Consider the following 21,788-nt stretch of genomic DNA (forward strand, 5'->3'; position numbering starts at 1 on the left):
GAAAAAAACATCAAAATTCTTTTTAAAAGTTAAATTTGGTAACCTCATAAAAACTAATGATTTTTATTGATTCTTTTAGACACTAGCAAATACCCGCCGTACTCCCCTGCACCTTAATACTATTTTTGTGTTGTTACTCCTTCCTAAAACTCTTATGGCCTCGTTTATCAAAAATAAAATAGATATAGAGAAGTGAGATCTTCAAACAAATCTTCGATTTATTAAGCTTTTTCATTTTTATGTATGGAGGGTATTTAGAAAGTAGGTAAAGAATCGACTTTCTCCTGGGAATTTAATTTTTAATCTTATAGTTCGTATTGCCAATTCTTATTATTATAAATTTTTTGTGCCAACATGTGTATTAATAATGAAATTTCTATCCTCCTTTTTCCAGGATCTCCCAACTTGCTTCCGGTGGCATTATTGGATTATGCTTTTTGAGGATTTAACTTAGATTTGAAAATATCATAATGTTGCATTGCACAGCACGTCGTCGTGGAGTATTTCTATCTCCATAGATATTTAAAAAGTAACAAATAAAAAGTACAATTAAAATATAAGAAGTCGTCTACTAGGAGCACGTTCTGTAAACTATTCTAGTCAAATCTAAGCTCACAAAAAAGTTTATTTAATCAAAGCATTCAAAGGCCAGCAGCGGAGTAGCCGATAACAAACGAGCACAAGAAAGAAAGCGGAAGAATAAAAGAAGGAAGTGGGACCTTAGTGTCAAAGCCCGAAGCAAAGCAGTAAAGTATTTGTAAGAAATAAAAGTAAATACAAAAAAAATAAAAGAAAAACAACGTCTACCCAAAAAATCCCCTGTGGCAAACTTTCTAAGCGAAAAAGTTAGAAAAACATGCCATACAATCGTGACACATCGGCAGCTCAGGCCGATAAATTGAGCGGCATCGAGGAGGAGAGCGATTTGTATGAGGGCTTTGCACCGCACGTCGACACCGCAGAGATAAAAAGTTTAGATTTCTACAATCAAAAGCCGTCAACCGGTAAGTGTTTTCACATTAAACTAAAACCAACCAACAATGTGAATATATTTTCTACACTTCTAATGTTAATCATATGAATAAATATTTATTTTGGGCGCGTCATGCGAGTGGTGGGCGTGATTAGCAGAAAAGTGTCAAAAAAGCCGCCAAAAATGCGCAAAACTTCCACTTGGTGGCGGCGGTGAACGTGCCTGCGATTGCAGATTTTCCATTTCATAAATACATCTGTATTTATGTACATAAATATTTCCAATTAGAATGTCTAATTGAACTAAAGTTTTGGGAAATATTCAAATTATTGTAGCATTAGCATCGGCGTCCATTTTCTTGTATTTGCTTTTGTTCCTTATTCGCGAATTTAATGAATTGAAAATAATCGCTAAATTTTTGATTGAGTGCCGCAGCCAAAAAAATCAGTAAAATAAATAGTTCTTCAAAATTCCTTTTACGCTAAAAATAAATGTTTCTGCTGCTGTGTAACAACATTCCATATTTGTAAAACAACATTTCATACAATTTTTATAAATTAAAATTTTCGGATTTATTTCTGTCGATAAGCTATGAAAACTGGCTGTATGAAATGCTTTCAAAATAAACACATGCCACATAGAATAAATAAATATTAATGTGCATTCATTTCGTAAATAAATTTTTGTGATTATGTGTGTAGGACGTATGTACGTATGTACATACACACACTTTTACATAGAGCACGCCTTTCAACACACCCGATTTGTGTAATAATTGTTGATGAAACACCAATTAAGTTTTATTTGGATTTGTTTTCGTTTTAAAAGAAATAATAAATCCAAATTAATTAAAAAACTGGTCAAAATAACCGTTTTCTTATTACAAATTATGGGTGTTTTGAGAGGAGAAGAGGCATAAAATCTAATTCAAATTCGCATTCAATTAAAACACGTCTGCGGTTTCGAGAAAATTCCCTAAAAGCCCAAAACATAAACATCATTTTCAAAAATTTACATTGTCTGGAAAAGCAGCTCTGTTTTGTAAACTTTTCAAAGATGTGAAGTGCCTCGAGCAACAACAACTATTTACGAATAAAAATGATTGTTTGTGCCATAAAGTAATAAATTCCGAGCTTGCCCATTAAAATTATTATTTTTTTCATACTTCGCTGGGTCTATTTTCGTTAATCACTTTAAAAGAAAAAAGAAAATACATAAAATCAAGAAAAAAAATATAACCTCAAAGTTAGTGATAAACAATGAAAATGGACAACAAATAATATGAGCAACTTATAGTCCGTCCAGCTGATGGAAAATCGAATTTTGTTTTATTCATGAAGAACTATGCACGTATGTAGGTGGGAGGCATGTCTGTACATGCAATAAACACTCCACATTTCTGCCTTTGATGGCTTCCACCAAGCGATCGCGTGTGTTTGCACGTAAACCAGTCGAATTTTTAAAGATATAAACTTAAAAAAGTGCCAGCCAAGTGGCATGTGGTCCTGAGTTGTGTGGTGAAGGATGCCCTTCGATTCATTTAGGATTTTTTCATAAACAAATTAAGTGAACAATTTTATGGTTTATCCAGCTAAGAAATTATGTATGTAGCGATGGTTCGCTGCAATAACGACACAACTCAAAATTTCATATTTTTCAGTAAAGCCAATTAAAAAATTCTGTGTTTCGTAATTTAGCAACAATATGTCTTGGAACGTAATTATTCCGGATTATTTGCATTCACTCTGTAGGGAAAATTTGTAAGCTTTCAAATTATGACTTTTTTTCTAGAGACTTGGTAAGGGTAGGACTGAAAAAATACGAAATAAGTAACAACTTCTAAGTAGCTAAACGAAAATGACTCCACTGGTACTACTGAACATCGGCTCAAAACGAAAAGTGTCGTTATTTCTCATAAAAAAATTACTAACAACGGCACAATATAAAAAAGCCAATATTCACGATAAATGTGCCACTGTTCAGTAGTAAGGCTTGCCTACTTCGGTTTTCTGACAAATGACAAAAATGCGCCCTTGTTGGATGATTTAGTAACAACTTAGGCTGCGTTTCACCAGATTCATTTAAGTGAAAATTGCTTTAATGTTCGAACTTTTGGGTTTAGCAATCAATTTTAAATTGTTTTTAATTTTGCATTAAGTGACCTATGCTCTTAAGATATGTATATAAAAATTAAATCAGCATAACCACCTTCAGGGATGTTACACGTTGAATCAGCTGATCAACCACCACAATTTTGTGTACAGCTGGTTGCTTGTATACCAGCCCTGCTTTTACTGCAACTTTTAGCATGGTGCTGCCATGTTTTCACTCACTTAAATAAGCTCTTTATAGAAACTGAAAAAAAGTTAGTTGAAAATTAAATTAAAGTTAATTTCCACTTAAATTAGTTTGGTGAAGCGCAGCCTAAGCATATGGGCAATTCTAAATTAGTTCGAATTGTCGCATCATACATATATTTGTTGTTTGTTAAGTAATAATAATAATAATAAACATTAGCAGCCAATTTCAATTTAAGCGAAAAATTATTTTTCTTTTTGGAATGTTATATGGAAATTGACAGAAAATAAAAAATCATTTTCCATTTAAATTGCCGGTGAAACTGGCTGTAAATAGACTAAAGAATAATGCCAAAACTTGCTAAAATGTCGCGTCAGAGTTTTTTTTTTTTTTTTGGTTTACTGTATGTGTATATCAATTCGTCAATTTGTACCACACTCAGTACAATTATTGACCTTGGCATAAAGAAACTAAATGCTGAAAATTTTTGAAATCGGACTAAAATTACGCCCACTTTCCACTTCAAAAAAAAAAAACGCGTAAAAAATGTTAAAACGTATGGTGCGTTGCTTCAGAACGTTGCACCACGTTGGATTATGGTTCTAGCATCTGAAGCTACGTATACTAAAAATTCCAGACATGTGCTCACATTTAAGAAAAAAAATTTGGCTCAAAAAAAATTCGAAGTTTGTGAGAATTGCCCATATGACCCGCTTTATAACCCAACATCATGTCCATTTCGCCAATTTCCTTTTTTCTTAAGTTTTTTGAACTTTTGGAATATGCCACTCTTGCAACAAATTAACGATGTGTAGCTTTAAATATCTTAGCATGCCGTTCTCGAAAAGTTATTTCCTTGGCTCTTCATCGACGTTTCCATGCAATTCCGAGATTCTTGTTCCATATCCTGGAAGAAAATAGTCGCCATATTCCCTGCCTATGTTATTGGTAAATAATACTTCGATTTATTGCAGTAAAATCACATCACTCTATTTGTTTGAAAGCCTTAGCATTGAAGATGTGTCTACCATTTGTTTGTAGTAATAAATAGGTCGCAAAGAAAAACGAAATCAACAATGGAGAAGGTTGGCGCCTGCTGAAACATGCTTTCGAAAACAAAAAAATCGCACTATTGTCTGTACATTTGTTTATCATACATTTGTATACGTACAAACGTATAAGCATATGAAAATGCTGCGCTTATTTTCCAGTTTTGTATATAACTCTGTATTTCCATACTCCTTGCAATCACATGATCAGTTTCTTCAAAAAAAATTAATGCGCTTGGGCCACACTAGAGAAGTGAAACTTACGTTACATATCTAACTTACATCTTTGTTCTTATCTTTTATATCTTAGTTCTAATCTTTTATATCTTTGCTTTTGTCCTTTTCATCCTAGATGATGCGGGATGCGATGACGTGATGGATGTCATGTCATGCCAAATGATGTCATATCATGGGATTTTCTGTCATATGATGTGACATCATGTTTATCGATAACAAAGTCAATGGTAACATCGATAAAAATATCGATAATTAAACAGGTAAAGTTATCGATAACAAATTCGAAAAAAATGTAGATAGGAAAATCGATAACAATATCGATAACCAAGTCGAAAAAAATGTCGGAAATCAAAATCGATAAAAAATCGACAACAAAATAAATAAAAATATCGATAACAAAATCTATTAAAATATAGATAACCAAATCGATAAAAACATCGATACCCAAATCGATAAAAAATATCGATAACAAAATCGATAAAAATATCGATAACAAAATCGATAAAAATATCGATAGCAAAATCAATAACAAAATCGGTAAAAATATCGATCACAAATCGATAAAAATATAAATAACAAAAGCGGTAAAAATATCGATAACAATGTATGCACGTTTTGGAAGTCAGCCTTATTGTTCGGGTTACACTCGACCTACGTTTTTATTTACTTACTACTTTACAGTTCTAAATGTTTGCTGCTTTCTTCAAACAGTATTTTCTGTTTTTATATCAACTCGCTGCTATCTTAAGTACCCCGACAATTCTTATCTAAAATTTAGCTAATCAGATATACTTGCGTTACCTGGCATTCTTAAATTCTTCTTTTGCTGTGTCTACTACTTATTTATTTGTGTATGTGTATGAGTTCTGTGATATGAGATTCTTCCAGATTTTGTTGCTTAGCTTGGAAGTACTCTTTTTCGTATTCGCATTGAAAAATTGCTATTCCCATTTAACTTCCTTGGTGTTGAATTTATGGTTCGTAAATCCTGGTTCCTGATCGTAAATCGCCCATGAAACATTTTATTAACTTGATTTTTTTATTCGATTTTGGCAATTAAATTAAAGGTCTTCTTTCCTTCTCTTTATGTTTTATTTCAGTTTCTTTAATAATAATTTTTATTACTTGCTTAAATTTTTTTTTTATTATTTCCACTTAATAAGCTTGTCATTTTTTTCTAAGAAGTAGTATTTTAATAATTTTATTACCAACCGAAAATTTATATTTAGCTGAATTATGAATCAATTGCTGAATTGTATTATAAACATACAATAAAAATTCCAATTTTTTTGGGTTCGCCGCTGTCCCATTTCGTTGAATTGGGCGCAGGGGCTAGATATTGAAATTCTATTAATTTGTTGGTTATAAAATAAATCTATTCTTCGGAAGCAGTATTTTCAATTGCATAAATGTAATGTCGCTATCAACCATCAGAAATTCAAATTGACAGTTAATGGCAGAAAAATGTAATATGTATTAATTGTTGAGGCGCGTGAAGTGTCTGGTGAAAATGTATAAACTGTTGAATCATCATGGTGTGCGAATTTTTTTTTTTTAGATAACATTAACGATTGTCGATAACACTTAAATTTTACTTCTCGATGTCTAAATTGATTAGATTAGACGAAAAATCAGCGCTGGCAGAACTCTATAAGCATGTGCGAAAGTTTTGGCATCTTCAACATCGTATTTCGCCGACTTACGCGTCGTCTTACTTGGGCGATAAACTCTTCCAAGTCACTAAAGTAAGTGGGATCTGACGGCCGACCAGCTGAAAAAAAAAACCCTAGATGTGTCGTTGGTTAGTTCCAATCTCTGCTACTTGCAGTGCACGGTGGGTNATTTTTTTTTTTTTAGATAACATTAACGATTGTCGATAACACATAAATTTTACTTCTCGATGTCTAAATTGATTAGATTAGACGAAAAATCAGCGCTGGCAGAACTCTATGAGCATGTGCAAAACTTTTGGCATCTTCAACGTCGAATTTCGCCGACTTATAAACTGGACGATAAACTCTTTCAAGCCCCTAAAGTCAGTGGGATCTGACGGCCGACCAGGTGAAAAAAAAAACTCTAGATGTGTCGTTGGTTAGTTCCAATCTTTGCTACTTGCATTGCACGTTGGGTACATCGCCAGGGCTTGGAGAGTGATCACTGATCAGGCTTACGTTTATACCAAATACTGGAAAATGCTCTCACATGTCTCCCAAGGATTTCAGACCATTTAGCCTCTCCTCATTTTTGCTTAAACCGTGGATAGGCTGTTTGATTTGCGTATAAAAAGCGGGATTCTTCGTGATCGCCTTTTGACAGCTCAATGTGCATAAGGGTAGATCGGTCCATACCGCCTTCATCGACATCGAGGGGGCCTTTACCGGAGGCAATAGTTAGATTCCTGAGTATAAGCTTGGGGTCGTAACCGACCTTGTTGGGCTCAAAAGCCGCATATTCAGTGGGAGAGCCGTCGATTTTCTGGATTGGTTAGTAGGAGGTTGATTGCCTATGCGGATGATGTTGCACTTTTAGTGAGGGGTAAACCTTCTTCGACTTAACCCTCGAGTCTGCGAACTTTTGACTTGCTGTAAATCGTAGTAAAACCGAACTTGTTTTATTCGCTATCAGATGTTATGTGCCTTACGCAACTCCACCTTCGATCAGAGGCATTCGCGACAAAAGTCCAATACTTGGGATGAGTTCTATATTGGAAGCCGTCGTTAAAGCCTTATATAGAGGAGAGNCTGGATTGGTTAGTAGGAGGTTGATTGCCTATGCGGATGATGTTGCACTTCTTCGACTTAACCCTCGAGCCTGCGAACTTTTGACTTGCTGTAAATCATAGCAAAACAGAACTTGTTTTATTCGCTATCAGATGTTATGTGCCTTCGATCAGAGGCAATCGCTCGGTGCTTTCTGACAAGAGTCCAATACTTGGGATGAGCTCAATATGGAAAGCCGTCGTGAAAGCCTTATATAGAGAAGAAAGTATGGAAGACTTAAGAGGCTATATACAGATGCAGGGGAAAAGGTAAGAGATGGGACCTTTCTTCTCTTTCTTCTAAAGTTTTTTCCTGGCTCTATGAAACCATAGTCAAGCCCATTGTGTTTTATAGAGTCCTCGTCTGGCAGAATGAGCTAAATAGGGCTACCCCCCATTGGAATCAGTGCGGCACTTAGGACCACTCGTACTCTGACTCTTAACGTCATGCTTAGAATAGGGCCTGTCGGTATCGCGGGTAACCCAGCTGCAGCAAGGGCTGCATTCAGGCTTACGGGCACCGGTAGAATGACCGACTCGAAATCTGGACATCACGCCGTACCCTCTTTGACGCATCTACATGTAGGACGACGATCTGAAATCATTTCAACACCCCGTCTTAGACTGCGTTTTAGACACTTTCTAACTTGCCCGGAGGAGTTTTCCGAGGCTAACATCCGTGCGTGCATGCGAAACTTCGCCCTCGACACGTAGCGATTTGCGCTCTGACCTAGCAGTTACCATAACGCAGTGGTATCACATTAAATCTTCAAACGATGCAGTACCTTCCCCGAGGATAGAGAACAGTTAGACTGCTTTGGTATCGAAAGGAAGCCATAGTTAACCAGTANTCTCTTTCTTCTAAAGTTTTTTCCTGGCTCTATGAAACCATAGTCAAGCCGATTGTGTTTTATAGAGTCCTCGTCTGGCGGAATGAGCGAAATAGGGCTACCCCCCATTGGAATCAGTGCGGCACTTAGGACCACTCGTACCCTGACTCTTAACGTCATGCTTAGAATAGGGCCTGTCGGTATCGCGGGTAACGCAGCTGCAGAAAGGGCTGCATTCAGGCTTACGCGCACCGGTTGAATAACCGACTCGAAATCTGGACATCACGCCGTACCCTCATTGACGCAGCTACATGTAGGACGACGATCTGAAATCATTTCAACACCTCTTAGACTGCGTTTTAGACACTTTTTAACTTGCCCGGAGGAGTTTTCCGAGGCTAACATGCGTGCGTGCATGCGAAACTTCGCCCTCGACACGTAGCGATTTGCGCTCTGACCAAGCAGTTACCGTTCGCAGTGGTATCACAACGGCCAATGCTCTTGGTATAAGTGAGCCCCTTGTTAAGGGGTAACCACCTTAACCTAACCCTATGTAACTGTTAAAATGGTGAGAGCTAATTATGTATGCAGTATTGTGAAACGATTTGTGGTTCGGAAAATGAAACTGGAAATGACACAATGTCGAAATTGGTTTGTCTCCAAATTTGACAAGGGATGTCGGGAAATCGTTCCGCAATACATCATACACCACCCTGTCGGAAACACCCAAAACAACCAAAATGAGAGTATGTACTAATTATATATACAACTGTATGTATATCCGTTTAAAAATATTATGTTGTATCAACCCCATAAAAACATTTTAAAATTTTTTTACCTTGACAAATATTACGGTTTATAAATATTCGAGCAGTACGACGCTTATGACATCTTGTGAATCCCTAATTATCTTTAGCCCGAGTGGGCTCGCTGTTATTCTAAATAATAGAGAGAGATAGAGAACAGTTAGACTGCTTTGGTATCAAAAGGAAACCATAGTTCACCAGTTTATCTGAGCTGAAATCTGTAAGAACCTTAGCTACACATTTTGTTTATGAATGATCAACGGTCAACTGCCGGTATAAAATGGGCAAGGAATTTCCCGTGACTCGTTGGTTTTTGTGTTCACATGGCGCTTTCTTGGCGTTCGCAATTTATTGCTGTTCAGGTATTTCCACAAAAAATAAAAATAAAATAAATAAATATTAAGATAAACAAATCTCAAGATGAGTAGCTCTTGGCAATCGACCAAATATAAATGGATGCAACGGCAACGTAAAAACCACAAAAACAACAATTCGCTTTGAGAATTTCATAAAAACAAAAGCAATGCTTCTGGAAAAAAGTTGTCATTAATTATTGCTTTAAACAATAAAATAANCGTAAAAACCACAAAAACAACAATTCGCTTTGAGAATTTCATAAAAACAATAACAATGCTTCTGGAAAAAAGTTGTCATTAATTATTGCTTTAAACAATAAAATACTTTCAAAAATGTATGTCATGTGCTGCGAATGAACATTTTTGTCACATTGCCAAAAGCACGTCGATTATCCTGTGCACTTTACCCGTGTGTCCACTTTACGCTTGTATGTGTTTATTTTTATATAGTTTTATTGGCATTAAACTTTTTATGATCACTTTATTTTTCTTTCAATTTCTTCACAAAGGATTTAAGATTAATAATTTATTGATTGCATATACATACATACATACGTATATTGTAGAAGTATAAAATTTTCTTTACCAATAATAATTATTAATAAAAGTTTGCGCCTAGCAGATTGTCTACATTCGTCCAGATATTACTTGAGATTATGCAAAATAGACTGCTTATATCTGCCTCCATCGCCAGCTTTCGCATCAATAATTTCTTCTTTAATTTAAATTTTCTTAATTGTTTTTGCGCGATAATCGGGAATGCACTGAAAGGCGCCAGCGAATTGCATATTTCTTAATTTATTATTTTTTTTTTCAATATAAAGCAATATTCAAGCGTACATACAAATGTGTTTGTATGCATTTAAGAAATTTTTAAAATGTGCACTCCGTTGTAGAATAGCTTCCACTCTAAAAAATCTGTTTAAAAATGCGACTATAAATCGAGTATATTTTTGTTTATTATTAAAATTTTTTGGTAAATTTACACGATGAATATGTATTTTTCTCGTTTACACATTTTCGTGCGTAAAAATCCTTTTTGTTGACGGCTTTATACAATTCTACGGGTGAAATCAAACAGCAGATGTGTATTTTGTTGCTTGTACACACTTTTGTAGTAAATTTACGCACACCACAACAGCTATATCACACTCTAAAAAGTCCGAAATTTAAACAAACTATTCGTTGAATAATCGAGCATGTAATTTCGCGAATAATATGGTAGGAAATCAGTAACCTACCTTTTAGGTAGGAAATCTACACAATTTTTTTTTAGAGTGTATGTATGGCCTTCTTGAGCTAATTTTAATTTTTTTAAATATTGCATGGAAATTTTTATTTTTATTTATCCTTTGCATACATGTGTATGTACATAATTATATATGTATGCATGTAAGTAAAAAAATTTATATAAGCAAATTTCTATCCAGCCACCCACTTCCCTCACTGAATACCGCCATTGACGATCGCACGTGCTTTTGCCGCACATATTTATTCCTTTCATAATTACATAAATATTCTTTTATCATGCTTGTGAATACACGAGTATAGCTACAAATTATTGGGAATTTTCCACACTCTTCCCATTGCACAAATATAAAAACTTTTTATCCAATGCAATCACGTTGAGTATACAAACAAATATATATTAAAGTACAGTGTTGTGCAATAGTCTTAATATATTACGTTAAAAATAACAATAGATGTTTCGGTAATAGCGTCACATTTATGTTGTACATAGGTCTAAATAAGAAGACCCATTTTATGAAAATAAACCATTACCAAGTATGCGATCTTTGGCAACCAAGTAGCCCTCGGCTCGGTATGAACTTCTTCTGGTCGACTCATTGCTGGCTTAAATTGTTTTCTCCATTATAGTCTGACAGCTTTCACAAAAATGCTTCTGATATTAGTGTTTCTTGCAACGAATTCCTGTCGTCTTCACCATTTTTTCGTGCTTTCGCACTTCCTTCAGGCAGTAATGAAGGACGCAAAATTCTTTGCTCGAAGGACTACTAGGCTCGACAAGAGAAGAAAACGCTTTATAGTTTTTAGTTGTTGGTTTCAGCAATTTTAGTTCGCAGCAGGGTTGCCATCTCTTTGCATAAAATTACATTTCTCTTCTCGAGTGGTCCCTCTTTTGCGATGAGCACACAGATAACTGTTTTTCCTCGACTTCTCGGATTTCGCTGGCCAGATAATATAGGGCTGTGTCCGTGGGACTGCCGTCTTTTTTTCTTCTTACCATTCTTCGAATGAATAAAACAAAATTTAGAATATCCTTCTTACGATTTTAAATATTTAGTATGTAAATAGCGCTAAAAACCGAGATTTTCTAAAAAAAATTAAATCAAGTTTCTTAAACAGACTATTCAGAATATTATTGCCCATCACTGTACATATTTAAGAATGTAAATATTTTTTGTTAATTCCTATAGCGGCAGTAACGGAAATAATCGAAAATATATACATATATAAAATTATAAAGTTTTCCAGTTTATTGCCTTCAAGCTGGGACTGCTTCAGACGCCTTCCACCCTTTATTTGTGTTTTTGTTTATTTGTTTATTGGTTGTGGTTTTGTTTACTCGCCTTGCTTGTTTGTACGTAAGAGTATTTGTTGTGTTAATGGCAAATGATTACGGGTTATTTATTTAAATCATTTAATTTGGTTGTAGTGTTTCTTTTCTTTTTTTCTTGTTTTTGTTTTTTTATTTTTAAAGGTCTCGGCTGTAAATTAAATATTTACAGATGTACAATCGCATGTGCGGGTGTTTGTGCAAAACAAAAGTCGTTTCATTCAAATGGCATGCACAAACTTGTTTGTTACACAAAAAATTACAGCGAATTAAAATATTTCGTTCTTCACTATTGTTGCCTTAAGCTGTTATCGACAAAGATATTTAAAGTGACAATAATGATAGAAATACGGCATCATGATAAAGTAATTTATAAATAAAGCCATAGATTTTTTTAACTTAATTAAAGGAAAATATTGATCAATAAATTTGTCTCAAAAGTAGAGATTGATCTCGAATATTTCACTCCACGCCCAATTCTTACTAAAGTGCAGTGGAAAGTTTACTGAAAATCTACAAATAATAAAAGAAAATTACAATAACAAGCAGGTGTGCATCCATTCAAATCACTTTCAGTTTTGTGTTAGTTATATAAGTGGACAAATGTTTTGCATTTAATACCCATAAAAATGTAAAATTTCCCATGTCGCACAAAAATGGCAAAAAACTATCTAATTTTAATATCTCATCTACGACCGATCGTACAGCGAAAATTCATAGCCAACAACAAATCAAAATCATTTCTAATTTAGTGCCAATAAAGTGCTTTCGTTTTCGTATTTGGCGTAGCAGCTGCTGGCAAATGCTCTGCAAACATTAAATATGTCCAAATTTAGCGAAAATGCTCATCATAAATTTGCATTTGCTTACAGTACTGGATTACACAGTAAACATATTTGTTTAGGTTTATTTTGATTGATTGTTCCTCTACGTGGTCGCCACGTCTGAGCAAAAAGTATTTTCAATCATAAATTTCATTACTCATTTTTAATTTGAATTCAAACCAGATCCTGCTGCTAGATAATCCCTTTACAATCACCATTTTTCTATTATATTATTTCGTACAAATATGAAGCTTATTTTTTGGCTGCATTTGAAAATTCACAACAGGAATTTGAGAATGTAAATAAGAAAAAGTAAACAAACAAATGTGAAATCAAGCTTTAAGTTTCTTCAATACCACAGTGAGGAAAGCTTGACAGTTTCTCATAAACACAAAGCTCCAAAACTCGAGTTTACGACGCAGTGAGAACGTACACAATAAAAAGTTTGCTGGGAATGCTCGGAGCTACATACAAAATTTACTTCAAAATCAATTGTTAGGCGTCAATAAGCTAACAGCTGGTTATATTCACTCAAACAGATTTAACTTCGTTCATACATATGTATGTATGTATGCATGTAGGTACGTTAGTCTTGGTCATCGAAATGGTTGTTAATTACCATCCTTGCTCTCTCTGAAATAGTCTAATAGTTAGATAAGAGAACAATTTATGGGCAAGGAAGTTTTGCTAGTTCTTTTTTTCCACCCCCTTCCTTCTCACTGAAGATACGGAGCAAAAACTATTGTGTTCCCTTACTTGGAGGTTACACGTATCAAAAACTTGAAAGCAAGTTGCACACTTTTTACTAGCCCACTCGCACTTTTGTTATTCATTTATTCCTTAATTCAAATAAAAAATCTAGAAATATTCAGTATTTTTTACAGATTATATATGTACTTAGAACTAACTACAGCATGTCTTATAGCTAAGAGTTACGCTAATAATTCATTTAATAATGATCTAAAGCTAGCACACTCGCACGCTCGCATTTTTACAACTTAAACGTCGGCTTGATATCAATATATTTATTTTCAAGTTCATTTAGGCTATTCTCGTACTTCGGGATTTTGTCAAAAATAGGCGGGAAGGTATTCCTGCAGGTATTATAAATTTGTGTACGGGCAGGAGGCGAAAATTTTAAGTTGTTGTCTTGACGACGGCATCTTAAAAGTAAAATTGACTATCAAGTTGGGTGAATTTTGACAAACAGTATGTGTGATCAACTTGAAACCAGATTCTTGATCGTGTAACTTTACGGTAGTAGAGATACGATTCACGACTCTCTAAGCACATTATGTTCCGAATCCACTCCAACACTATTAAGGACACCCTAAAGTCATAAAGAGGAAGCCATAGTAAATTGTTTGTAGTAGGCCGAGCTCTGAATCGTGCGTTAAATTGAATGTCCTGCCCTTTATACGTAGATCTAAGATGAGAGGCACTAACGTCTTGAGTACGAAAAACATAAGACATATTGGTCTGAAATTCATACACTCAGAAAAAAGTCAGCTAAATATATTTCTCTCAACACATGATTTGGTAACTAAGAATAACCAAATAATGTAACTATAACCAAATCGTGTGTTGAGATAAACATATTTGGTTGACGTAACTAAACTCTTTTTTCAGTGTAGCATTGCCGTTGCAACTTTCCCCCCTGGAGAATAAAGATTACTTTAATCTTCATATTCTATAAAAAAGGCTCTCATAATCAGAATAGCAATCTTTGAAGCATGCTACCTCAAGCATGCAATCAGAAAAAAGGCAGCCAAATATATTTTTCGCAACACAAGATTTGGTAACTGTAACCAAATCCCGTGTTGAGAGAAACATATTTAGTTGTTGTAACTAAACTCTTTTCTCAGTGTGGGAAAAAAGTTGAAAAGAAAGCAAAATTTTATCTTTTTACCTCCTGAAGTCCCTAAGGACTAGTGTAGTGTGTAAAGCAGTGGTCTCGACTACTTGGACTCTGTCTGCACCTTGGAAAGTGTGAAGGGATAATTAAAAACGTTTCCTTTTCGTATATGTAGGTGCCGACCCGGCCTAATAAGGAACTCTGCCCACACATACATACATACGTATGCATGTATGTAATTTACCCATAAACATCTGTTATTTACTATTTTCACTCGAATTGCAAACATTCAAGCGCCAAATGCACGATAACCAGTAATTAGTTGTCCCTCAATTGCTGCTGCGGTGCATTAAAATTTGAAGTGTTTGTAGTTAGTTTCCTTTTTTTTATTGTACAATAATCATTTTCATTTTGTTACATGCATTTGAGAGTGATTTTTCAAATACATATTTTTTTTTTTCTTACAATTCTGCGCCTCGCGATAAAATGCGCTCGAACGTAACAATAATTATTTACACAAACCTGCGGCTGATGGCGGCAATGTTTTCCATTGCTCCCGCAAGTGGTGATCGCTGTTATTTTGTATACAGTATAGCTATACTTAGCTTACATTAAATGCATACATATAAACTTTTATTTAATTTTTGTTTTTTTCATTTTCTATTTTTACATTTATTATAGTGTTTTCGTTTTTGTGTACTTTTTTATAGTTTGCCTTTCTTCTTTCAGGCAATAAAAACAAGCTGCTGCGATAAGCACAGCACATTGCCTTTGTGCAGGAAGAAAACAAAGCAAATGAAATGAAAATGAAAAGAAACATACATACACATATGCAAAGTTGAAGAGCGCTATTAATTTTTATATTCAGCTGTTTATACTTTTTTATTTTATATTATTTTGTTTATTTTTTTGTTTTTTTATTATTATGTTTATTTATTTTCGTTTGCTATTTTTTCAAAAACAACTCAAGCATGCATATCAGAGTCTGCCACTGACCGTCTCATTTCCGATCAATTCCACACACTTATAAAATTGTTTTTCGAGAAAGCAGCATGCCACTCAAGTCATTGTGCCTTCGTCCACAGTCTGGAAGACCTTTTGCAATCGTTCTACAGCGTTAACGCACCTCTGTAAATCTTAAATGTTAAACGGAGTTTAAAGTAGAAAGAACATTTTCATTATCGCATTCCGCAAAAACTACAACACGTGATAATTTTACTAAAGAGTGTTATTAGTGGAATGCGCGATAATCTAAAAAAAAAAAATGTTAAGGAACTGACCTATATAATTTTGTTGTCTGATTGCCCCGCATTTTTCACTTTTCTAGTTTAGTTCTAGGCTTGAACTATTGCAGCATCTGTACAATTTTCGCTGGCTCCTCCACTTGGAGCACTGCTTTTTCCCTGCGTACCTTGACTTCTTCATCGCGTTCGTCTATGATGTCTAGGATCTTCCTTTTTTGCTCCAGGCTTGCAATAAATTGGCTTTTTTTATAGCCGTTACTGGGGGTTTCTTTAGCGTTCGGTTTTGTTCAACGCAGAAATCCTAAACTGTAAAAACTGTAAAGCCTTTTTATTGGCAGTTTTGATTTATTGACAGTCACTTTTTTCATAACTGTTATTCTAATGGTGCTTTCTTATTGTTTTTTTTTATTGATATTCAAATTAATGATAAGTAGCCGTAGTGTTCTTGTTCGCACCTTGTTGCGGGACGATAGATAATTTATTTCCTTTTGTAATTCTTATGTATTCCATTTCATTTTTCTATTTTTGTGCGGCACAAATATTTAAATTCAATAGGGTTCTGATTAACATTACCGCGCCTCTTCCATATTTTGAATATTGAAACAATTTAAATAACTTTTCTACACGTGTATATCCGATGAATGCTTTTGTTCTGGACTTCTTAAGCTTTCTCAGTTGATTCTGAAGAAGAAAATTATATCGTGCACTTGTATGTGTATGTACATATGGGCATCAGTGTTGCCGTTTCGATCCATATACCATGATAAAAATATAGCAAGGTAGAACCGTCGGCCATGATTTTTTTTTGAAGTTTGCCAACATTTTAAAATCATATAAAAGTGAAAATAAAAAAATTAAATTGTTTGGAAACGTCAAGAATTTGAAAAGTGACTCTCAGCGGTTCTACCTTACTATATTTTTATCATGCCATATACTTCGAAAGTGATACGTGTTTGGGCAAATTTTCAGAAGATACTTTATTTTTGCGCTCATTTCGTGAGATACTAAAATTTTTCGCGTAGTATAAATTTGTATACATGTTAAAGAGAAAATATTTATGTATGTGGCAGCTTTTAAGATTTGATCGAAAATATTGAACATTTTTGAGGCGTGGGGCGTGTCAACGAGTTTAACGTCTCACATAATTTGATAATTAACGTAAATGATCGACAGCTAATAGTTTAAATATGTACATATATTTGAACTCAAGTTTCTAAAAAATCTATACATAATATTTTTGTTCCTCTCTACACAAATTAAAAACAATTGAATCTCTTTTTCGATAGATTGTCACAATATGTAAAGTATCTTTCTTCATGTACAAACATACATATGTATGTGCAAACCAAATGAATATGAAACCAAATTGCATTTAGTTAAGTTTTTTCTAACTTGATACTTTGATACTTAAATAAAAAATTTGTGATACATGTGATCCATTTTTTGTTTCTTTTATGATACATTTTTTCGTGACGCGCGGCAACACTGATGGGCATACATATGTATGGATGTCTACAAGTGTGAGTAATGTGTACATATGGGAATATCTGTTATCTATTAAGTGCATATTGAACTTCTGCACTACAAGAAAATTAAAAAAAATGTTACTTGATACTTAGCTCTAACATTTACATTATTTTATTTCATTATAGTTTCATTTATTTATTGATTTGATTTGATTTTAATTTGTTTTGTTTAAAATTTTAGTCCCGACATGTAAATCCCGTTCAAAGGCATTGCGGCTCAACAGCACTAATAGTGAACAGCCTAAAAGTATGCCTCTTAAATGATGTCTGTGTGCTTCTCGTCAAATGTTGCTTTGATTTGTTTAGCAACATTTGTATAAATATATCTATAAATCATGTTGATAAGGTTATAAACATATTTTGTTCGCAGCATGTTTCCACTCGTTCATCCGCTGCGCTGTATTGTTTGAGTGAGCCATTCTATTTTGTTTATGAAAAGAAACACTTGTGGTCAGCTGATTAAGTTTAGTGACATTTTTACCGGTTTTGGTTATTTCTCCTTTGTCTATGTAATACTGAGAATTTTTTTATAAAAGCTTTCCACATTACACAACCAGTACCACATAAATTGACATTTCGAACTTCGTAGAAAAATTATAAAAACTCTACAAACTTCAACAATTTTACCCAAAAATTTTAAACTTTCTAATAAAAACTTTGGAAAAGTTTAGGTACGTAGTTTTATAGCCTATTATTTTTTAAGGTCAAAGTGCAAATTTAAAGACACTAGGAAATCGTGTTGATTTTTAATAATTTTTTTTTTTTTGGCTAACGGTGTTGAGCATTTCTTCCATATGTATAAAGTATGCTCGACAATTACTTTTATATTGAAGAAAATACCTAGCACCATCAGCAAGAAAAAATTATTAAAAATTAACGCGATTTTCTAGGGTTTTAAAATTTGCATAGCTAAAATTTTTCCAACAACTTTTAATAAAAGTTTAAAATTTTTGGGTGTTGTTTGTCGAAGATCGAAATGTGGTTTTATGTGCTGCTGGTTATGTAATGTGCTAGACTTTTACGAAAAAATTGTCAATATTAAATAGACAAAAGAGAAATAAACAAAACTGGTGAAAATGTCACTTAACTTAGTTAGCTGACCACAAGGGTACATACATACATACCTCCCTAGGTATGTATCTACATGGATAAGTACTTTGTTTGTTTACTTTGATGAGCGCACTCTAATTGCCATGTATGTAGTAGTTATTTTTGACGTCAACAGATATTTTCGAATTTTACTCAAGCGAACTCCCTCATTATTGCTCATCCATTGTATATCTCATTTTGGTTGTTTCGAGTATTATTTATGTACATATATATTGATTTCAATAATGCTCTTTAAAAGAAAAAATAAAGCTGAACGCGCCAACTCATTGACTGCCGTATTTGTATTGTTGTCATTAAAAGTATTAATGAATTCTAATAGGTTTTGTAAACACATCTTTTTCATGGAACAACAGAATATACATACATATGCACGTACTTGAGTTGTTGTTGTTTTTTTTTTCTTGCTCGTATTCACATGTGTATGCGAAGTAATTTTGCGAGCATTTTTTTCTGCTTGAATAATTTTTAATTAAAAAGCTTTCTTCGCTCTTATTTACCCACTGCTCGCAATTTGCATGCAACCATGAGGTAATTCAAACATTTTAAATAGCACGTACACTAGTCGACAGCTGAAGGTATACATAACGCTCGTATCTTTTTTTCGGACAAAAAACTGTTACTGCGTATCTCCGTTTAAAAAAAAAAAAGAAAAGCATTTTCTACAGTAGAGAATTTTTTGAAACAGTTTTTTATTAAAAAATAAATAAAATATTTTCTAGTACTATGTGTACCTGTTGTACATCCCGAAACAAAACGATATGTAGCAAAAAAATATTTTTTCCTATAAATGCAGTATTTTGAAAAGAAAAACATTAGTACCCATTTTTGGAATCTAAAAAAGTATTATTTAAAAAAAGTTTATAGTAAAAACAAATATTTTTACATCAAACTTTCTAAATATGAACTAAATTTGACCATAAATGGGGATTTTGCAAATATCTGGACTCCGGCGCCACCTATCGGATTAGCTCATCTGGGTACTGAGCCAACTTTGAAGTCTCAAGTCTATAGGTCATCGGGATGTTGGTCAAAAATTGATTGCAAGATTTACCCCTAACAACAAACATACATACATACAGAGCAAGTCAAATAAAAGCTTGTATATATAGGTATACACGAATTTCCGTTGTGCGCAAATACAAATTTTGGTAAATTTTTAAGACAAACCAAAAGTCATAGACGAAATATTAGCTCTTGAGGACCGACGTGCTTTTAAAATAAAACTGGTTGAAAATTTGAAACGCACGGCTAAGGATTTTACAGATAAATAAGCAGATACAATTTTAACTGGCCTTCAACATTTAAAATATTTTCAGAGTTTCGATTTGTGTAAAATGTAAATTGTAAATCTTTTTTTTTATCTATTCTGAAGGTTCAGATATAAAATGTTGCAAATGTTACAGAACAACTCCTGACCACTTGCGGTTAGCCACGAGTTGCTACATATCTAGTGTAGATGTACATATGTATTTTCAATAATTTTAAAAACCAATCGGCTTGTTTATATCGTAATTTTCGGTTCTGGCTTCTCCACTTTATTTATTAAAATTTGTTTATATAAATGTTTTTGTGTTATTCCTTTCTTCTTTCACCTTAACATTATTCGCTTTACGTTGTGATTTATTTTGGCCGATGTTCTTCTCACATTTATCATTCAATAAATATTTTTCACGTATACATAAATAAAAACATGCGATTGCCGAACGTTCGCCGCCACTGTGGCGCAACTTATCCCCCAGCACGCGCCTCAAGCGCCAAAGTGTTTACATATTTTCGTCCACTGAGCACAATAGAAGAAATTCTTAATTTCTCACTTTTCAGAGCGTAAACGTGAAGAGTAGACAAGGTTATTGACTCGCTAGAAAAGAGGATTGCCTATGAAAGTGTGTATGTATGTTTGTGTGTTGGCATGCGACTCAAACCTCCGCCCGACCGACGACAATTTGCTTTTACCTTCGCAATTTTAATGAGGGCAAAGTTTACCTCGCAGCCAGTAAAAATTCTCGCATGGGCTCGCTCAGGCAAATATGTCCATATTTATTTACGAATGTGCAATCGCAATTTTCTTTCTCGCTTTCCCTTTTTTGTTGTTCTTTTTGCTGCTTAAAAAGTTGTAAAAGTTCCCAGGTGGATCTGCGAATAAGCTCAAAGAAATGACAGCAAATGTGCCAACGGAAATCTTAATAAGAAATTAAAAATCTTACTTGTTTGTATGTATCTATTTGTGGATGTATTTATATATGTACATACCCTGTAGGATAAATTAGTCCTAAATACTTGTAACCAGTTACCAATTTGGACCAAACACACGCAAAGACTTATTTACATTTAAGATTTCGTGTCCGAGGCCGCGACCAATTGTTCCTGACTGCATATCATTGTACCTGCAGATGGTCTAATGGACCCTTTTACAGTCAAAACAAAAACCAAGAACTGATAGATTGTGCATTACGATCGCTTAAAATGATCCTCTTACACTTGAACAATTTGTATTACAAATCCCTTACATACATACCTACACACCATTAAAATGCTTTCAGTTTTATTCTTATGGTTGCAATTTGTAGAAAATTCGTCTCATCTTTCCTGTAGGGTTTATCTGTACATACATATTTGTATGTGTGTAAAGCTATTGAGCTTTTGTTGTGAATGCAGCTGCATTATTTCCGCAATTAAGGCGCATTGCGGCAGCTGTTCAAAATGGGTTAAGATAATTTGATTGTTTTTTATTTTTATTTAAAAAAAATAATTTAATTTTTAGCTCCTGGTTATTTTTCCCAAAACCCAGCTTGTTTTTTTTTTGCAAAATCAAATATTAAAGGCATTTTTACATTTATGGAAAAATAGAGTTACTGGGCCGTATGAATAAAAACTTGAGCACGAGCTAGAGGATGCTCATGCTGGAGCATGCTCGAGCATTCTTTTGTGCCTATTAGATAATTGCAAACAAATAAAATTTCGAAAAAATTTAACTATTTTTAAATAGGGCTAACGTTGAGTTTTCGATAGGCATTGTGTTTGTCTCCACATGGCAATTTTTAAAATGGCATAAATTTTTTGTCATTTCATTGCCTGGTGGAAATTCGGTTCAAGAATTTGCAAAGTTTCTGTTGAATGATCATATCAAATCTTATCTAACGCTTTTCTTTAAAAAAAAAAAAATTAGATATTGATTGAAACCGTTATAAACAATGCATGTATGTTTTAAAACTTACATACTTATGTGCAATAAAAGTTTGGTCAGATCGCTGTGTTTTGTTTCTTTTTTAAAAATTATGTAAAAGACGTTATTTGACAAAATATATAAATTGATTTTCCTGCATCGTTTATTTATATTTCCATTC

The 21,788-nt window shown here is 33.8% G+C and overlaps 1 pseudogene; it reads left to right on the forward strand.

Moving 5' to 3' along the window:
• Positions 1 to 396: 396 nt before the first annotated feature.
• The window catches only part of LOC108366891 (TBC1 domain family member 24-like), a 73,534-nt pseudogene continuing 52,142 nt past the window's right edge, over positions 397 to 21,788 (forward strand).

Source organism: Rhagoletis zephyria, unplaced genomic scaffold, assembly GCF_001687245.7.
Source record: "Rhagoletis zephyria isolate East Lansing unplaced genomic scaffold, Rhagoletis_zephyria_1.1 Rzeph_scaffold_02433, whole genome shotgun sequence".
Lineage (NCBI taxonomy): Eukaryota > Metazoa > Arthropoda > Insecta > Diptera > Tephritidae > Rhagoletis > Rhagoletis zephyria.